This window comes from Rhinatrema bivittatum, chromosome 18 (assembly GCF_901001135.1).
Source record: "Rhinatrema bivittatum chromosome 18, aRhiBiv1.1, whole genome shotgun sequence".
Lineage (NCBI taxonomy): Eukaryota > Metazoa > Chordata > Amphibia > Gymnophiona > Rhinatrematidae > Rhinatrema > Rhinatrema bivittatum.
Genome location: NC_042632.1, coordinates 40,085,910 through 40,107,014, shown reverse-complemented (window position 1 = coordinate 40,107,014; position 21,105 = coordinate 40,085,910). Strand labels below are relative to the sequence as shown.

General features: G+C 40.3%; 1 protein-coding gene across 7 annotated transcripts in view; it reads right to left on the bottom strand.

Moving 5' to 3' along the window:
- Nucleotides 1-21,105, bottom strand: part of SGCD (sarcoglycan delta) — a 667,313-nt gene that overhangs the window by 580,981 nt on the left and 65,227 nt on the right. Inside the window, exon 1 of one of the 7 annotated variants that reach the window (XM_029584041.1) lies at nt 2,871-2,934. The exons of 5 other annotated variants lie outside the window; for them this stretch is intronic. The gene's annotated coding sequence lies outside the window, so the exon portion shown is untranslated. Of the gene's footprint in view, nt 1-2,870; nt 2,935-21,105 lie in introns of those variants that run through there. One more of the 7 variants, XM_029584039.1, reaches the window with a different exon arrangement.

Genomic DNA, 21,105 nt, shown 5'->3' with positions numbered 1-21,105 from the left:
ATTTCAGCAGCGTTTGACACAGTGAACCATTCAATCCTCATCAACCGACTTTCGGACATCGGCATCGCTGGCACCGCCCTCAATTGGTTTAAATCCTTCCTTAATAATAGGATCTACAAGGTCAGAATAAATAATAATGAATCCCACCCCATATCTTCCACTTACAGAGTACCCCAGGGTTAGTCTATATCCCCTACACTGTTTAATATTAATCTGCTACCCCTATGCCAGCTTCTAGAAAGTCTCAACCTGACTCACTTCATTTACACTGACGACGTACAGATCTTGATCCCCATCACAGATCCCATCTCCAAAACCTTAAATTTCTGGAACAGCTGCCTTCAATCCATCAATCTTTTCCTCTCTAGTCTCAACCTTGTCCTCAACACTTCAAAAACGGAGATCCTTGTCATCTCACCCAATGATTCCAACCCTCTCGTCAACAACCACTTCACACCACCAGTAAACCATGTGAGAGACCTTGGAGCTATTCTAGACTCCCGCATGAACGTCAAAAAGTTCATAACCACCACCACTTCCACAAGCTACATGTTTTAAAACAGCTCAGACCCCTCCTACACCTTCATGATTACCGATCAGTCCTTCAGGCCATACTGTTTTCAAAAATTGATTATTGTAACGCATTACTCCTAGGCCTTCCTGCCGCCACAACAAAACCATTACAGATGCTTCAAAATGCTGCAGCCAGGATCCTAACCAATTCAAGGAGAAGAAACCATATCACACCTTTACTCAAAAATTTACACTGGCTTCCCATCAACTTTACAATATTGTTTAAGGCTCTGACCATTATCCATAAAAACATCTACCTGCATTCCACACTCCAACTCAAAATCCCACTCAACCTGTTCGCATCTACAAGACCAATCAGAACGGCTTATAAAGGATCGCTTCATGCACCCCCTACTAAAGCCTCACTTCACCCCTCCATTCGGAAACGGGCCTTTTCAACTGCCGGACCCTCTCAATGGAACTCATTACCACCAGAGCTTCGCCAGGAACAATGCCCTGTGTCCTTCAGAAAGAAACTGAAAACCTGGCTTTTCAAACAAGCCTTCCCTGATTGAACATTCCACAAATCCACAAATTGGGATTGTACATAATATTCCTTCATAGCATGTACTTAAATACTGTTTCATAGCTCCCATCTAAACTACTCTGTTTCCATCTACAATTTCAAGCTCAGACTGCTCTCCTGCTCCCTACCAGTAACTATACAAGCCTCCCTGCTAGATTCTCAACCCACCTTTCCCCCCCCCACCCTTTGATCTTTCCTCCCCTCTGATCCCCCGCCCCCCTCCTCCAAGCCTCTAGCCCCTCGACCACCCCCTCCCTTTTAGCATCAACCCCATCCTCATTAATCAGTTGCCCTGTTCAGACAGTACCACCCCTTAAAACACTGCTTTGGTTTGATCACCTACTAATTGATTTAAAAACTGCTTGTTCTTCGTTTGTTTGTTTGCTGATCACCTACCAAGTCATTCACCTAGTCATTATTTTACTTTGCTAGTTTTCTACTCTATAGTAGCGCTATGTTAAGCTATTTCCATTTCTTACAATTGTCCTGAATTCATCACCTTGTTTTATGTAACTTTTTCTCCTATATGGTTGGTTTCCCTTGTTTTGCTGTAAACCGGTACGATAAGATATTTATCTTGAGTATCGGTATATTAAAAGATTCTAAATAAATAAATAAATAAATATTGTGCAGAGAGTCTTGTGCAGAATCTATCAAAAATGTCCAATAATAACTTTTTTAAATCAGATCTCCAATAAAATGTATTATCGTGGCTACAATGCATCCTACCAATCTACATCATAACTATAGTTCTCATCCACATTAATAAGAAAACAAAACCTACAGGTTTAGAAAGGTTCAAATGCATTATAAAATCGTGATTAATTGTTTTAAAATTACCCAACCTAGGGGAGCAGCATTTGGATCAGCGTTCTCGTTGTACTCCCTCTAAGTACTTGGCTAAGCAACATTGGACCCGCTAATACCTGTATGGATGACTGCCAAGGAATACTAGGCATCCCGCCAGGCAGCCATCGGAGGAACCAAGCAGTATACACACAAAATGAAAACCCAAACAAGACATTTTTGTGTTAATATAAATATGTATCAAAATATATGATTTGAGAAATAATTCTAAGGTTTTCATTACAATAAAATGGGGACTAATTGATAAATTTCTTTGATGCATGCATGTTTTAAAATTGGCCGACATACCAAATGTCAAGCGAAACTTACACGAATAAGTCCTAGTATACTTTCATGCATGTATATTTTTATAATAGGTGGGTAAAGTACATGCTTTCAATCCATTGATGTATGTGGTTTCAATGCATTGCATGTATTCGCACAAAAGCTTATGTACACATGTATGTTGCATGGTAGTGTTACATGCAATGGGCACATATGTGCATACTATAAAATAGTATAGCAAATGTGTGGGCCCTTTTTACACATACATGGGCATGCAAGCAGCTGTTTCAAAGTTATCCTCCCCATCTGATACATTTTTATATTTTAATTTAAGATTGTACTAAGATCACAGTACAGAAAGGAGACAATAATGCAAGACAACATTTTCAAATTACACAAAACGGGAAAACCAAACTAATACAAATATTGTAACTTTACTATATACAACTGCACTGACCAACTCACACACATTTTTAAATAAAATCAAATGAAAATCAAGATTGTTCCCCATTCACAGTTACTAATGGTGCTTATTAATCCATCTTTGCTGGTTATAGCATTGCTCTTTCCAGTTAAGGTGCTAGGTATTTAAAAATAAAAAAAAGCATATCCAAAGAGTATGTAAAAGCTTAAATGTGACCTGCTGTGGACAGTAGCGTTGGTCTCAGTTCAATAGCAGATTGTATTTTTTCCCCACCATAATCCTAGGAAAAAACAAATCACTCCATTAAGGCTGTGTCTGCTCCATGCCTCTACTCCCTTCTATTGACTCTATATGAATTTATCAAGGGGTATAAGGGGTCTGGGGGGAGTGCCAGCTAAAGAACCAGCGGGGGTTTGGAAGACCTAGCTCTAGACTGGGTGAACTGGTGGATGTACTGGTGAAACTGGCCATGTCCTGAACATGTGCCTATTATAAATTCCCTCACTTACACTGCTCAAACCAGATTTATGATGCTGGGCATGCACAAGCTTAAAACTAGGTGCACATATATGCATGCATGCCAGGGCTATTTTATAACATGCTTCTGTATGTGCGTGCATGTTATAAAACAGCCGCCATCTCTGGGTGTGTATTGATGCTCACACATATGTGTGCCCACACCTGTTTAATAAGTGTAATTAAATGATTGAAGACAATTATGGAAATAGTATAAGAAACTATTCCATTCTTTTCCAAATTCTCACAATTGAACACTGTTTTGCCCTTTTGTCCCATGTCTGTATTGCTCGCTAAATTCAAGCTTATGCTAATTCCACCCCTTTGCGTACATGCTACCATGTGTTCAGTAGCTGCGCACGTATTCTCCTCCAGAAATTGATGAAATCTTCATAGACTTGCAAATAAGAGTTGGTCATTTGATTAAGGATGTGCAAGTCGTTTAAAAATGGTCACAAGACAGCGGTATTTCTGGTTTCGGTTTGTCTCATTTCCCATCCGAAACAGCACATTAAAAACTAGTAGTGTTCCACTGATGTCATTTTAGCACATACTAAAGCATTTCAGGGCAAGCTAAACACAACATTCACCCAAATATATGTGCTGTAAGCAGAAAAAAAAAAGTGTGTGCATCGTAAAAAAAAAAAAAAAAAGTCACACTAAAACAAAAGAAAAATAAATACACATGGGAAGTCAAAACAAACATACAACCAAAATGACACAATGATATGAAAAAATATATACGTTTTGTTATGCACACCCCTATCATTTGAATGGGGGGAAATAAAGTTAAAGCAATTTACAACCTGAGTGTAGCAGCTTGCAAATCAGCTTATTTATATTTTGCCATTAATTGCTCTGCTTTCCAAAAAAGTTTTTATTAGATTAGCGGCACGTGCTCTACTCCCTTTATAAAATTTTTATAGCCCCTTGCTAATTTTCAGGGGCTTGTTTTATAGGCACAATTTGCTGCTTTAATCTCGCCCAATTGCCATGTTTTAAATCAAGATGTATAAAAACGTCTTAAAAGGAGATGTAAGCTGAAGGGTAGTACTTAATTACACTAGCTGCCTGATGGAAATGTTATCTGAGCTTTGCCAAGTTCTAGACGCACAGCAGCACAAATCTGCATAAAGTGATACAAGTCATTATTTGTGCTTTCAGTCACCGCCCATCAGCACTTGGGTAGCATTTTGATGAACACAAGCTTCTTTCACCTTCCCTACACCCAATGTCTATGTGAAGATTAGAGGGACTTAATAAATCAGGTCTTCCTCCTCCATTTTAATATCTTAAAAACAAAGGAATTAATTTTCAATCTGGTCTCTTTTGCCCTTGCTCCAAGAGGTAGTGTAGTTGATCCCCAATGTCAGATTTTGAAATGTTCTGCTCCCTCCTCGGTGTGAATGAGGATACATGGATTGTGTAGCAATTATATTGTTTACCTGGTGATCACCAAAAATATATATATACACACACACCGGTATATTGGGGTTTTTTTTTTTACCACGACTAAATTTAGCAGATTTATACCCCTGGTTCTCCACAGCCATGTGGACAGCTGGCTGTGCTCCCCATCCCCCAATCGCCAAGAGAGAGCAAACATCACAGCTCATGAGGTAAAACTCAAGCAGCAGGGCAGCTGCCCCAGAGCATTTGAATACTCTGCCTATCAGTAAATCGCTCCCCCCCCCCGATAAAATTTAGGAAGATCAGCAATACTTGACATGACGGGTACATCCATCGGATTTTATGGATTACTCCAGAACCATTGCTTTTGCACGCATGCAACAATTTATAAAACTTAGATAATTCGGCAGTCTTGAATGTGGGTCAGTTAAGATTTGAATTTTAAAAAAAAAAACAAAAAACAAAGACCAACTTACCATATGCAAAGAGGATATATTTTGGCAACTGCAATATCTATTGATCTAGTACAGAATTTTTAAATGTAGATGTTACTGTGCATCACAAAGTTTTCGGTATTTTCCAGGTCCCTTTTTCAGACGTAAAACAAACATTTTCAGCATCTACGAACACACACACACACACCACCGTGCTAAAACAGGGGGTGCGGTACTCACCTATATTTCACTGTTGATTGCTAGCAGAATGCTATGACTGTTTATAACCTACGTACCCAACTCCGAACAAACCTGATCTGAAAGAATGGGAGAAAAATCTGTCCTTGCATTAAAATCTGGCAAAGTCATATCTTGAAAAATGGAGAGGACACACCTACAGGAGGCTTCTATATTCCTTCCATTAGCTCCACCAATGCTTTCATGTTCTGAGATTATTGTATGGAGTTAACATTAGGAATAAAAAAAACCCAAAAAGAACAAGATGGGAACAGAGGAGAAATCAATGGATGGCTAATGGATATTTTTCTCTCTTAAGATTGTGCATTAGATGTTTTTCAGTCTTGTACTACATTTGCCAATGTAACGCGACAAGAAGCATAGTGTAACTTTCAGAATCTTTTTAAAGCATTTGAGGAGCAGGAAAGGCAGATGGAGTCAAATATAAACTTGGATCCAGCCATTTAAATTGTTTTCTTTTGAGCCACCTAAATGGTTCATAATAGGTCTCATGACCAGACACAGAAAGAAATATATGTTTCCACTAGTGTATCTTGTGGTTATAAAAGCAGTAGCCTGCCTAGCAGTCCCCGGGAAGGGATCTCCAGAGGTTGCTGTGAGCAAATCCAGGCTTCAGGCTCCACAGCCCCTGCACCCCAAAACTTGCTAAAGACCGCCTATATCCTGTCTGTAAACTCTATGGGATTTGGCCTGCCTCTCGTGTATATTTCTACAGCATTGCATGTGTCTAGAAAATGATCAGTAGCAGTGACGGTAAACAATATACTTTAAAAAGAAGAGAGTCTAGTTCTTATGAAAATATTCACAGCACGGCTTGAGATGATGGTGAAACAAATATGTCAAGGGCTGGCCAAACAAGAAATATGAGCAAAAAGATAAACATTCTTTCAACATCCACAGAACCTGAGGAAAAAAAATGCAAGAAGCATAAATGAACGGAGTGGAAGAATAGTTCATAAATGAATAAGCATAAATGAACGGAGTGGAAAAATAGTTTAGTGGTCAGAGCAGCAAAGTGAGAACCAGAGAAACCAAGGTTCAAATCCAGACGACGCTCTTTCTGACCTTGGGTAAAAATTCACTTCACTCTCCATTGTCTCAAGTACAAACTTGGGGCCCTGATTTACTAATTCTGTCTCTATTGGAAAAATGCTTATTAACGAGGCCCCTTAGGTTGTAAGCCCTCTTGGGCAGGAACTAAACTGCAGTACCTGAACGTAACTCACCTTGAGATTCCAATGAAAAGGCGCAACTTTAAAACCTAAAATAGAGTCGGGGTTTAGCTGACACACTCACTGCGCTAATGCTTCTTGATGCAGAGAGCTGGTTGCGCTGGTACATACATAACCTTGTCTTCTCTCAGATTTTCTATATGGGCAGCCACTGGCTTATTGCCCCCCCCCCCCCCACTACCTGTAAAGCCAGGAGTGGGTAGGTGTCTTCCTGGATAGGAGAGATCTTCCCATTCAGCCATCATTTTCAAAAATGACCGACCAGCTCATCGCGTTCACTCCCTTGACAGGTGCCGATGTCCCACCCAGGAGGAGGGTTTTTTTTTTTTTAAATAAACAGTTTATTGTTGTTCAGATATACAAGCGTAATTTAAAAAAAAAAATTTAACTTTGGGGGAGGGAGCCTCACATGGGCTAAGTGGTCCCTTTGAGAGCACATACTGCTTTATGCAAATCCCCGCCCCCCCCCCCCTCCTCCAACCACTGGGACCACAAAAAATAAATTAATTCTGCGAGATGTAGTTTGGTTTTCATTTTTTTTTGTGTGTGCAAAATGGGCCCACATAATCCATTTTCATTTGCCCGTTTTTGCACATTCCCCTCCTAATGAGCTTTTTTGCATGATATTGCATCACAGCAACTCATGGGGAGGGGGGGCATTTATGCACAAAAGTTTACTATTGCTATGTGGTCTTTTGCAAAACACCAACTGGTCAATTTTAACTGGGAACAAACTGGGAAAATGAGCTCTAGCATCGGCTCACGTATCTACCGAAATCTCCCCCACTTTCACGATCCAGGCGGCATATGTGCACACAGGCATGCATCCATATAAACTGGGGCACACATGTATGCGCATCCAGGCTATTACATAACATGCGTGCAAATACGTGCATATATTATAAAATGGCCGCATCCACTGCCACGCGTGGCAAACACGCACACAAGTGTGCCCGCACGCGGCTCTTAAAACCTACCTTCACGCTTTTAAACATTTTTGTCCATTGTTGGTGTTTTGCAAAACATTTCACACAAAATGCTGTTTTGCAAAAAAAAAAAAAAAAAAAGTACACTTTAGTATATCAACCTCTTTAGCAGGTCAATGCAGAACAGAAGCATAATGTTGCTTGAATATGCAAGCAATTTGCAGACTGCATTGAAAGTTTGTGAAGAGTTGCAAGGTAGAAGGATGAGGGGTGTTTAAATAAAAATCAGAATTAATTTTGAATCTCTTGTTTCTCGCTGGAATGATGCTTGTATGGAGATGAATTTTTATGGCGTTAAGACTGTATATCTATTTACTACGTTGTATGGAAAGCTTCCCTGAGCTACAACTGGAAAGGCAGCTGATAAATCTAAGAAATAATTAAGTATGATACAATGGGAATCTTAAGGATCTGTGTGTGTTATATCAGTCAACTGATTTATATGAAAAAGGTTCTTTACTGCAGCTGCCTTAAGAGCCCAGGTATGTACATGCCCCTAAGCTATAATGTGCAAGCTACAATGTAATTGAAGGTAATCACCACTTGATTGCAAATGCTGCAAAACTAGGAAACAGATGAATTCTGAATGTTAGAGTCTGGGGGTGAAAATGTTCTTTTCGCAAAAGTAATGGCTTAAAGAAATCTACAGCTCTAACATTAGCCTACAATTTAAGCATTTTCCTATAGACAACAAAATGGGGGGGGGAAAAAACCCTTCAGCCCCAAATTATTCAAGACTGAAGTGAAAGGAACAAGTTATTTTTCCAATATTTAGTTAGGAAAAAATCTACTGTCCTTAATGAAATCAAGCCTTATAAAAAAGAATAAAATAAAAGAAGAAGAAGAAATAAAAAAGGTCCGAGCTCTTGAATACAGAAACTCAGTCGGAGTTGCATCAGAGCTATGTAAGAAGACCATCAGGGCTACTAAGGCTATTGTAAGGGGAGAACAGTAGGCAGAGTTCCTTTAGCGGGATCACCACACAGCTGGTCAACAGCTGTGCAAAGCCTTCTCCCAACCTAGCATTTGCAATAAAGGCCTTCTCCTCCCCGATCGTTCATTATTATTAGCAGCATATGGGAGTCTTAGGTCTAAGGATGTAATTTAAGATGCCTGAATTGTTAACCTCTTACTGTGGTATCTCATGCAGGCAGTTCCTTACAGTTAAAAACAGTCTAGTTTTCTTTAGATAGTTATGTCCATTTGGACAGCGGATGGTTTCAAAATGCTTGATAATACTCCAGATCAAAATGGCAATGAAGAAAGGCCTTCATAGTGCAATAATTGCAATTAGATTCATTCTGGCGTCACCTTCGGCGCTTGGCGAATTACCAGTCTACACTTACAGCATTCCCAAACGTGGAGAGTAATAAACTCAGCTGACAGAAAAACGTGTACGCGGTGTGGTAGTGTCATAAGATTATAATAAAAGTAACAAAAAAACCAGGTCCTTGTAAGAAGATCATCATTGTCCTATTAAAGTTTTATATAGAGTTCTTGGTGCCATCTCTGCTGGTTGAGAAGACTGATGGAAGTTGTAGTTGTGAAGATTAATGCTATTGAAGCCCTCACCTCCTGTGTCTTCACTGAGCATGGGGGAGGGGGGTGTCTTACTCCACAATATGACTGGCTAAATCCTCTCACTTTCACCCTCCCCAAGGGTCTTCTGATAGGGGTGAGGGTAGGGAGGGCAGCAATGCTTCGAAGTCCCTGGGCATTTACCACTTTCTCCCTTCAATAAAAAGACTCCACGCCCAGCAGTGGTGTCCCAATGCAACCTTACTGGGAAATGCTTCTTCGGTGGAAATAACTTGACATCTGACAACTTGGCAGTCCTTTGTTGTGACATCTGTAATGCACATTTAAACATTGCACTAAACAGTAAGGGGCAATTTTGAAAAGCCATTTGCCATGTAAACGGCAACTGACTCAGGTAAAAGGGCTATTTGAAAACTGCCCACCAGGTATATGGGTAAAAACATAAGAACATGCCATACTGGGTCAGACCAAGTGTCCATCAAGCCCAGCATCCTGTTTCCAACAGAGGCCAATCCAGGTTACAAGTATCTGGCAAGCACCCAAACACTAAGTATATCCCACGCTACTGATGCTAGTAATAGCAGTGGCTATTTTCTAAGTCAACTTGATTAATAGCAGGTAATTGACTTCCCCTCCAAGAACTTAACCAAACCTTTTTTAAACCCAGCTACATTAACTGAACTAACCACAATCCCTGGCAACAAATTCCAGAGTTTAATTGTGCGTTGAGTGAAAAAGAAATTTCTCCGATTAGTTTTAAATGTGCCACATGCTAACTTCATGGAGTGCATCCTAGTCCTTCTATTATCTGAAAGAGTAAATAACCGATTCACATTTACCCATTCTAGACCTCTCATGATTTTAAACACCTCTATCATAACCCCCCCTCAGCTGTCTCTTCTCCAAGCTGAACAGCCCTAACCTTTAGTCTTTCCTCATAGGGGAGCATTTTGGTCACCCTTCTCTGTCGTAACTATCTTTCTTGAAATACGGCGACCAGAATGCACACAGTATTCAAGGTGCGGTCTCACCATGGAGCGATACAGAGACATTATGACATACTCCATTTAATTCATCATTCCTTTCCTAATAATTCATAACATTGTTTGCTATTTTGACTGCTGCAGCACACTGAGCCGACGATTTCAAAGTATTATCCACTATGACACCTAGAGTTGCATGGCTCAAAATATATCCTTTTACCCATATCCTCATGAAGATGTACCAAGCTTAGCTTAGAGGAGGAAACATGCGGAGTTTTGCATTTTCAAAACTGTGTGTGCATTGGGGAAAAAAAAATATCTGTAAGTGTAACATTTCTAAGAATACATTTCCCTTTTGAAATTTCTCCAAGGAAAACTGGTACAAATTCCTCAGATAGACGCACGACAGGCTTTGCTCCTGCCCTCACGGTTTTGAAAACTGCCCTTGGTAAATCTGTTTTTCCCTTGAACAGTTTCTGGGTTTTCCCTCTAGTCCTTTGTAGATTTGGGGGCTCTCCTCCTTTATACACATCTGGAATCCACTGCTTGGTACCGGCTTATCTCCACTCCTCGATATTCTGGTTAGGCATGGACTCTGCCGACCCCTCTGGGTGAGCATGGGGGGTTTACTCTCTCTTCCCAGGTGGTGCTGACTAGGAAAACATGGATCAAAGTTCATCAGGTCACTACAGAGTCCCTCAAGTTAAGACTACTGGGCAGCCTCCAGCCAAAACTAAATAAATAAAATCTTGGCTTTATTTATTTAACATTTTTCTATACCGACCTTCAAGGAAGAATACCATATCAGGTGGGTTTACATCGAACAGGGGTTAGATAAATATAACATAGTAACAACTCTTTATAATCAGAGGAAGCAAAAAAGTAAAAAAAGTACCAAAGTGAAAAAGTAAAAGTTACATAAAACAAGGACCATGAACTTGGAAGCTTTCAAAAATTCAGTCACTAGGCTCCCTTCCAAATGGGACAAGAACCTTGAAGGAATAAGACTTTCATCTAGTGCTTGGGAAACTTATTTCCTCTTCATTAGGAAAGACAAAAAAAAAAAAAAAAGGAGCAACATCTCATCATCTTCCTGAAGCGGGCTAGCAGCTGTTAGACCTTTGTCATTCAGACAGCTAACACCAAGGCACCAAGGGGATGGCTCACCACTGCAACACTGTAAAACGATGGTGCATTCCTCTACCTAGCATGCCCTGTCTACGGGGACTCAGTGCTTTGTAAGGTGCCCTTGGAGTTTTATTACTATGAAACCCCCGAGGGTCGGGCTTATGGTAACTTTCATTTATAACGAAATGGGACCGCGTTGGGGTAAGGAGTGGCCTCCATCTTCCATTAGGAAAACAGAAGCAAGTTGAAAAAGGGTCCCCGGTAGGTGACCTAACAGGACATCATCACTAATACTAGGGAGGAGGGGTGATCCTAGTCTATATGCTGGTGCTGCGTACTTCCTATAATGCAGTTCCTGTGATATTTCATTGGGTGTACTTCATCTTAAATTTTCTACAGCTATGAATAATGTTGGCCAAGAATTATAATTTTTTTAAAAATATTTTTGTCTTTGCTTGGACAGTATATACACACACATACATTCAAACTATACTTGTTTAAATACATGTTTTGGGAACTTGCATACACCCCAACACTTCTATACCATCACCTGTTCCCCTTAAAATGAGACATCCCCCTCCCCCCCCAAGACTCAGCCCATAACCTATGGTGTGGAGAAGCAATTCATTAAACATGTAAAATATGTACAAAGGTATACGCATATTTTCTTATTTTGCTTCTAACTGTTCTTTGACCAAAAAATGTGTATCTATCAGTCAAATTTACTCACTGCCAGAAATGGTTTCCAATTTAATGAGCGTGAGTGAAAGTGAGTGAGTGTGTACAGGGGCCATTAAATCACTCCACATTTCAGCACATTGAACTAATTAATTAAAAAGGTGCTTGAAACAATGAAGCTTTTTATACAGGTGGACAAGGGAGTGCCCATGTGGTTAGTACAGGGCTAGGAACCAAGAGATCAAGATTCAAATCTCTACTCACACTGACTGGCCCTGGGTCCTTCATCTTCCTTTACATCAAGTATTCACCTGGACAGCGATTTTTTATTTTATTTATTTATTTATTTTAACAGAGCACATACAAACATTTCAGAGTATGCACGTGTTACCAAAAATCAGAACTTTTATAATCATGGAATCTTTTGTTCAGAATCATAGATTCTAACATTTTGCAATTCTTTACAGTATTTACATACTATGCATATGAAACTTTTCAAACAATTAAGTATTTATTGCCCTTAAATGTAAACATGGAGTTAAGAAAATGATTTCTTAGATGCAGATGAGCATGAAATATTTTACAGAAGAATTTTCAAAGTATATTAGATATGAAAAAATTAAACCTGCATTAATTTTAAAAAGTACTAAAAAAACTTAGTTATACAGAATGTACTCAATTCACTCAAATTCTCTCTGGCCTCTGAAGGGCAAATGGTGGGGAAAAACTGTCAGAAAAGCAGGTATTTGTCTTTATCTATATATATTTTATGACTCAAACAAAAAGGATTTTGAGCTTACAGCAGCAGAAGCCACCATAGACACTCCATTAACACCCACAGACACCCATTTGGCTTTTAATTTGCCTCTGGGAGCCTCTGGGCATTGGATGCCAGCACAAATGGAAGTTAGCAGAATTTTATTCTCAGGAACTAGATGAATCTGCCAAATAGACTGACCAGCTGCTCATTTTCAGCAAGGTCTGAACATGTGGCAAACATGCATCGTCATCCAAGGTTTGCAAAGGATTCTTTACGCTGGCATGGACGGACACTTTGAATACCGTTAACGTCCACTGCAGGAGGACCATGCATGTTTAGAAGGTTTCAAAGAACAATGAATGACAGAAGATGCATAGTTCATAATCTGATAATATTAATATGCCTTCTCATTAGGGATATGCTTTCACTTGAAGTCAGAGGGGAAATCAAGGACATTTTCCATTTTGTTTCTTTTTATTTTGAAAACAAGAAATATGAAATTGGTTTTTTCATTTCCAAAATGTAGGAACAGCCACCCAGGCTTGTTTCCACCCCTATAGCCCCTCCCCCCGAAATGTTTCCCTCAATCACACAGACCCAAGTGGACTGGAGTGATCCCCAATTGCTCCTGCTCCACCAGTACCATTTTGCAAAATGACTTGACCACAGAAGATACAGAAGTGGCAGAACTAAGACTAGTATCAAGCACAAGGAATTAATCCAAACCACAATAAGAAAAATAAAATTTCCTAGGTAGGTAATGAACTAGGCGCCCCTTAACAAAATTCATGATGCCAAACCTAAGTATCAAAACCCTAGACCACTCCAAAAAAATAAACAAAAAAACCCATTTGTTCCCAGCCATTCTCTATTGCCCATACACATATAGTCACCAGAAACAGCCACTGCCTCAGGTCTCACAGAGTGTTTCTATTCCTCCTGAATAAAGAAAGAAATCATTGCCTTGGTTTTTCACCCGGCAAGCCCTGTATTAGCAGTGGCACCTTGTTAAAATAAAGAACTGTCTTTCTTATTGCAGATAATGCGAGACAAACTACATTTTCTGCTTCCCAGTGCTGCATTCTGCGAAAGATAAGGTCCTGAGAGAGATGCTGGATGTGAGAGAGTTCAGTCGCTCTCCTATTGTTTTCCAAAAGGATGTTTTTAAAGACAGATAATTTCCACCACCTGGCATGCAGCGCCTTAGTAAAAAATCATAGCAGCAGATTCGATCCTGTGTGGAATGTAGAAAGGCATCCCATGGAACTACCTACAAACTTTTGCATGGTAATTTGAGTAAACAGATGTGTTTAAAGAACGTTTGTTCAATGGATTTAAAGCGGTGGGACGACAAAATTGTGGCATGGATGTATTTTTGGCAAGGGGGGTAGTGGGGACTGGCCCAGCAGTACTATCCTGCTCCTTTGGACTTCCATCTCAAATCAGAACTGTCCCGTGCTAGGCTCTGGCACCATGTGCCTCCATTTGCAGCCACCCAAGTGATTTCCAGTCCTTTCTATCCCCTCCCAACTCGTCTAGCCCAGTCACTGCCGCAAGATTCCTTGGCAGGGGTCACATACCAGGGGCTCCTTTCAGAACCCTGCAATCATGGGCCCCGGATGTCGTATACTGTCAATTTAAGAGTAGTCACTCAGGTCTCTGGAGGACCGAGGGTCTATAAGTTGTTATTCAGCCTGCTTTCTTTTGCATGAAAAAAAATTGTGACTTAATTGCATAAAACCTGTTTATGCGCAGAAGTTGGTATATTTTAACACGTGGCAAAACTTCCACCAGTTTACCCAGTCCTTCTCCAGGTCATTGTGTTCCTCTTATTTCTTCATTCTGAACTCCCCCAGTTCACCCAGACCTCCCACTCCTGCCAGCAGTATACAACAGATGAGTCCAATATCAATTGCGCAAGATTAGCAGGTATAAAATTATGTGAATAAATGGACAAATGTAAATAGCAACTTGCACATGTACCTCATGGTCCTGCCCCCAAACTCTCCTAGACAACCCCTTTTTTCACATAAGAACATAAGAAATTGCCATGCTGGGTCAGACCAAGGGTCCATCAAGCCCAGCATCCTGTTTCCAACAGAGGCCAAACCAAGCCACAACAACCTGGCAATTACCCAAACACTAAGAAGATCCCATGCTACTGATGCAATTAATAGCAATGGCTATTCCCTAAGTAAACTTGATTAATAGTCCTTAATGGACTTCTCCTCCAAGAACGTATCCAAATCTTTTTTGAACCCACTACACTAACTGCACTAACCACATCCTCTGGCAACAAATTCCAGAGCTTTATTGTGCGTTGAGTAAAAAAGCTTTTTCTCCGATTAGTCTTAAAATGTACTACTTGCTAACTTCATGGAATGCCCCCTAGTCCTTCTATTATTCGAAAGTGTAAATAACAGAGTCACATCTACTCGTTCAAGACCTCTCATGATCTTAAAGACCTCTATCATATCCCCCCTCAGCCGTCTCTTCTCCAAGCTGAAGCCCTAACCTCTTCAGCCTTTCCTCATAGAGGAGCTGTTCCATCCCCTTTATCATTTGGTTGCCCTTCTCTGTACCTTCTCCATCGCAACTATATCTTTTTTGAGATGCGGCGACCAGAATTGTACACAGTATTCAAGGTGCACGAAAACCCAAGTGTACTTTTGATATTTACGTGCAGAAATTCACCTTCTGTGTTATCCCACTTTAAAAAAAAAAAAAAAAAGTCTGTCACTGTTCCTCCTCCGGAAGGCATCCACCATGCACTATGCCTCCTGTCATTGCTCCTAAATAATTACTTTGATTTGCAAAGTCTGCTACTTTATTTATGGACATTTGTAACCTTCTGGTCCAAAAAGCTTGCTCCCAGCATATAACAAAAGCAGAAATACAATAAAAACAAAAACTTGACATAAAATCGACATAGTAAAATAGATTAAAAACTGAAAATGAAGGTCCTAATTTTATTTTGCCTGGGAATTTCTATGTTAGAACAAAAAAAGATACAGTGGAAAAAAAAGTGACATTACCCCCCGATTTTTCTCCTGTTATATCAAAGTCATCTTTCCACTAACATCTGTTAAAATATTGAAATTCCCAGGCAAAATAAAATAAAAACTGAAAACAAAAAGGTCCCTGATTATATAAATCAATTTAGAATGCATTATCCAAAAGACTACTAAAATAGAAATCTTTAGCATTTTTTCATAAAGACACATTAATCCCCCTCCAACCAAAGATCCAAAGAAAAAGAATTCCATCGGATCAGCCCTCACCACTGAGGAAACTCGTGATCTCATTTTCCTTACGCGTGTAAGTCATAGAGTTGGAACCTATCTTTATCTTTGAATGCAAACTTCTACCAAGCACACAGTGCTGAATCAACCTCTTTAAAAATATTCAGGTCCTAACCCATGTACAGCATGAAAGACCCAATTAGGTACCTTAACAGTTCCATCCATCAATAAATTGTGTTCAAGAGAAACCAAAGGGGGTTCTCAGTTGCTGCTCCTGTTATTTGGAACATTTTTTCCACAGGAATTTTGAGAGGAAGGGAGTTCTCATCTTCCATAAGAAACTAAAAGCTTTACTCTTGTTAATGGTTTTCTTAATGTTTAACTCCTTCACCTCTAATCTTTAATGCCTTTGTCATAGGCTCCAGCATCATACTGCAAAGAACATGGCTGAATTTCCTAGAGCTCTGAACGCCTTTCATAGGTCCACCAGTTGGGACTTCCCATGGCGCTGGCTGACGACATCACATCATGCATGAGAATATGAGGAAGTCCGTCATGACCAGCCAGTGCCTCAGCAACAGGTCTCCCTGCCCTGCAGTGCATGTTGCTACATCTATTATCTCCATCCTGTTTGGGCCTCATTCTTGTTCCTGCATATATGCCTGTGTTCCTGATCCTGCCTGCGATTCCAGTCCTTGACTCTGTCTGTGTCTCTTGTTCCTTCCCTTTCTGAGGCCCCCCCCCTTGCTGTGTTCTTTCCTGCCTCCTCCCATTACCCATACCCTTGTCTTCCTCTATATGTCCTCCAGTGCTTGATTTATGCTTGATATCTGACTCCGCCTGAATGCCACCTGCCCCAACTACCACACTCTGCCAACCCTGAATGTTGGCCTGTTGTCAGATCCTCCTTGGGACCTCACCTAAGTCTCACTAGCGCCCCCCCCCCCCAAGCCAAGGGCTTAACCTGTGAGAAGATGAGTTGGTAAGGGTGAACTAGACCCAGTCCCTGAGCACGTCTACCTACTGTTGGTATGGGCCTAGTGGGTTTGCTACTAGGTTGAGTCAATAATGCCTCAGTCCAAAGGCTCACTGACCGTGACAGAGTGATGTTTAGTTTTGTTATTAAGTTATATTCCACTGAGATCTATTTGGACTGGTGGAATATAATCCTGAGAAAATGAAAAGGACTTTAACCATTTTTATGGCATAAGGCTTAAATAAGCATCAGGTTTGAACTCAGGTGTTCACATTTCACAACAGCAGCAATCCCAGGGTACCACAGCACACCCAAACTTTTTCTTTGTGAAGTTACAAACTACAGAGAACACAATTCCTACCTATGAAATCATAGATGAGTCGGGAAGGAAGAAGTTGTTAAATCTCTAAAGGAATTGGAAACATGTTAGAAAAAAAAATCGCTACATTTAGGGTCATATTAATTTTTATTTATTTTTTTTTTTTAATTAAGAAAGCCCCTAATCTCATCTGATAAATAAGATAACAGCAATGAGGCAGCCAAGTTATGGACAAAGGATTTTCCAGCGTAGTTCCCTTTAAAACGGAGAAAACAGCTGGCCCTATACTATTAAAGAAAAAACAGCTTACACGTTTATAATTAATGGTCTGTTAATTCAGCCCCACCATGGAGTGCTCAAAGTAAAACGTTTTGCAAGAGTACTTTCACTGCTTCGAGGATTTGTGGTACAAACATATCGAAATTTTCCTTCTCTTCCTCTGAAAGAAGTGATTCAGCGATTCGTTGTGATTCAGACTGCTTTAGATGGATGGTCTGGCGGCTCTGCTGGTCTCCTTAGACCATCGAAAGTCTCAAGGCATCCTGTGAAAGCCTGTTGCAAAGTTATGAGTTTCAGTAATAGCTACCCCCCAAACAAACAAACCCTACAACTCTAAGGGGATTAATACCCTGATGAAATCGATTAGACTGTAATCATGCCATTCTTTTTAATACCTTGTATTCTAAAACCGAAACCTCTTGATTTGCTGCCTCTTCTGATAATCGCTCTTAATTCCACTAATGGAATTGTTTATCCTCTTTGACTTGAGAAGAAACAAATAGGGGAAGCATGAACTGAAACAAGAAGGGCCCCTCCTATCTGCATGTGTAATGAGTTCATCTGAATATAAAAATCAGCATATTAAAATTTAAATATGGTTTTTTGCATGATAGCCCATAAATTCATGCTGCAGTTTCCGCCATAGGGATGACCACATACGGCGAACTACAGCAGAGAGATCAAGCACACCAAGGTCAAGTGTTCTCCATTGTGCTGTGTTGGATGGGTCTCGTTGGTAGAAATCGTTAATTTATTTTATGAAAACAAAGAATGCTTAGCAAAATGGAGCAGAGCTGGAGAATCGGGCTTCAGAGAAAGCTGTGATGCTCCTGCTCCTTACCTGGCTTTCTATTTTAAATTTGTTCCCTTTTAAGCAAATCTTCGATAGCAGAGATGTCCAAGGACACATGCAAAGTTCAGTAACTTCCATGTGGGCGTACCATGCAATTTGCTCCAAGGTCAGGGGTAGAAAAACAGTGGCAAAAAAAAAAAAAAAACAAACACCCAGCAAGGGCTGCCATTAACCCAAGCCTCTACGGAAGATGGGCCAAAATGTCTAGATCTGCCAACGTGGCCAAGTCAATTAGAGATACCATGGGCAAACTGTCAACTAAGATTTCTAATAGCCTGGACTCAAAGCTTGAAGAGTTACTAAAAGTATGGCAAGGTTGGTAGCCAAAGGACAGCAGCAAGTAAACAGGATAGACAAGACAAAAAAAAAAAATCCAGGGACAGTAAATAGTATGAAGCTAGAATCCCTGGAGAGGAAAGCCAGTCATTTAGCATGATGTCATATACAAGTCAGTCAAGGCAGAACAATTCGCTGTTGACAGTTTCAGAGAACCTAGAGGGTACTAACCCCAGTGTCTTTTTTTCTGAATGGATCCCACAAGTACATAATATGGAGGTTAAAACAGTCCAAATTAAATTGGATTGTACACACAAAGCACTAATACCTTTTCTGATAGTTAAGGGCAGCCCTTGTCTGAATATTTTAAGGATTGATTAACTTTCAAGATGAGGTTTAGATTCTGCACACAACTTGGTAAATAGGCAATTCAATATAGAAAAATCTTGTAAATCAGGATTTCTTTTTTGAACTATAAAAAACAAAACTAGATAAGGCAGAGTTTCACTGATATTTAAAAGATCATTGTAAATTTGGTGCTTACTTAGCATATGCCAGGTTATATCCTGCATGGCTCAGTCTCCCTTATTGGCAGCTCTAAAGTGCCAACTTTGCTGAAGGCTAAAAGAAGTTTACTGAAAGCCTGCATGCAGAGAAAATGCCCGAAGTTAACTCTTCAAAAGATTTGATGTTTAATTGTTTAAGAATGTTTTTTTGTTTCGTTTTATTATATTTGCTAGAAAATATACATCTGCATTATTTGACATTTCCTGAAGATTTACACTTATATCATGGCTTTTGTAACATTTGTACTGTAATCCACTTTGGGATATTTTGATGGGACACAAACTATCACATTTGGCATTAAAGATTTGATTGATTGTATTCTCTTCTGTTTTGGATGGTTCTTGATATCCATTTTCAATCCTTCAGACGGTGAAGGAGTATCCCTGAAAACCCTCCTTGGCAAGTGCTGGACCAGGCATCTACCTTAAAGGCTGGAGAAACAGCTGTGTGTGCAGGCCCTGGGAGGAGTAAGTTTAGGAGCAGGCAGGCTTCAGGTCCCCAAGAGAAGGAATATCCTGCGAGGATATGAAGACTGAAGGTAAATGCTTTGATGTGAAGCCTAAAGATTTTGAATATGGCTGAAGGTAAGTCACTAATTTCGGTTAATGTGCTTGTGGAAAATAAGGTTTATGTAAGAAGAGTCAGAGCCCAGCATGCGTCTGTCCTCTGGGAAGTTATAGACCACTTGTTCTGTCTCGGACAAGATACAGGGGTTCCGTTTTATTTCTTGTAAAATTTTAGGGATGTTTTATTTCTTGCTATCTTCCCCCACTATGGTGCACTTTTTCATATTAGGCAAAAGGGCAGAATGGGTAGCTCCACATGGCCATTTGGTGTTCTGCATCAGAACAGCAGTTCTCTCTCACTGCTTCAATTTTGCTCCACCTCTTCAGGTTAACAGACCTTTTCAGGCTATTTGTCCTTCCCTGTGCTGATCACTAGATTTGCTTTAATACAGGATCTCAAAACACCATGTGTGTATTCTTAGGAGTGAGTTTTCAAAGAGATTGCGTGCAGAAAAATAGCACACATGCGCGGAAGTAGCAGGTAATCGTGCACATGCTGTTTCATAAACTTCCAAGTTTGCACATATTTTTGGTTTTGAGTTCACATTTACTGGCACAGAAAAGGGGCAGTCTAGAGCCATTCCAGGGCAGAGCAAAGCGCTACAAATAGAAGTTGCTATTTGAACTTAATTCGTACAGTTGTACACCTGCTAAATTGATTTGCACAAGTGTAATCAGACTTGTCTGATGTCTGCAAATTTTGGCCTGGATTTATCAAAATGCGATAGCAAAAAGGGAGGTGGTTTATGCTAATAGGCAGATTATTGCAATTTGTGCTAATTACCTATGTGAAGAGCTAAGTTAGTGCAATGATAAGTGGCAGACCTGTTGTATTTCCTGCATACAACCATGGGGAGGGGGAGGGAGACTAGCCATAATTGTCCTCTCCCTAGATAGGTATTTGTATCCCTATGGGAGGCCCACCTAGTAACTCGAGGTGAGATTTAGGTATTAGTGTAGGGGGTTAGGGGCCACTTTGACATTCAACGTGAGACATATGAAAAGAACAGTGGTCTCTTGTGAAGATCTGATGACCTTCGGAGTGAGGAAACTCACTCCAAGATGATATTTGTGCAAGGTTCTCTCAACCTAGCTTGATGGACACTCTACCTGGGTAACATCAAGCTAGGTGGAGAGAACATTGCACAAATCTCATCTTTGGGTGAGTTTCCTCTCTCCTTAGGTCATCAAATTTTCACAAGAGACTTGTTCGTGCGTCTCTCGTTGAATGTCAAAGTGGCTCCTAACCCCCTTCACTAATACCTAAACCTCACCTCGAGTTACTAGGTGGGCCTCCCATAGGGATACAAATACCTATCTAGGGAGAGGACATTATGGCTAGGCAGGCAGGCAGTCTCTTTCTCTTCCCTCCTCCCTCCCCCCCCACCCCAATGGCTAGGCTGATGCTCCGGGAGCTTCAAACCTAAAACAGGCCTTTCAGGAGACATC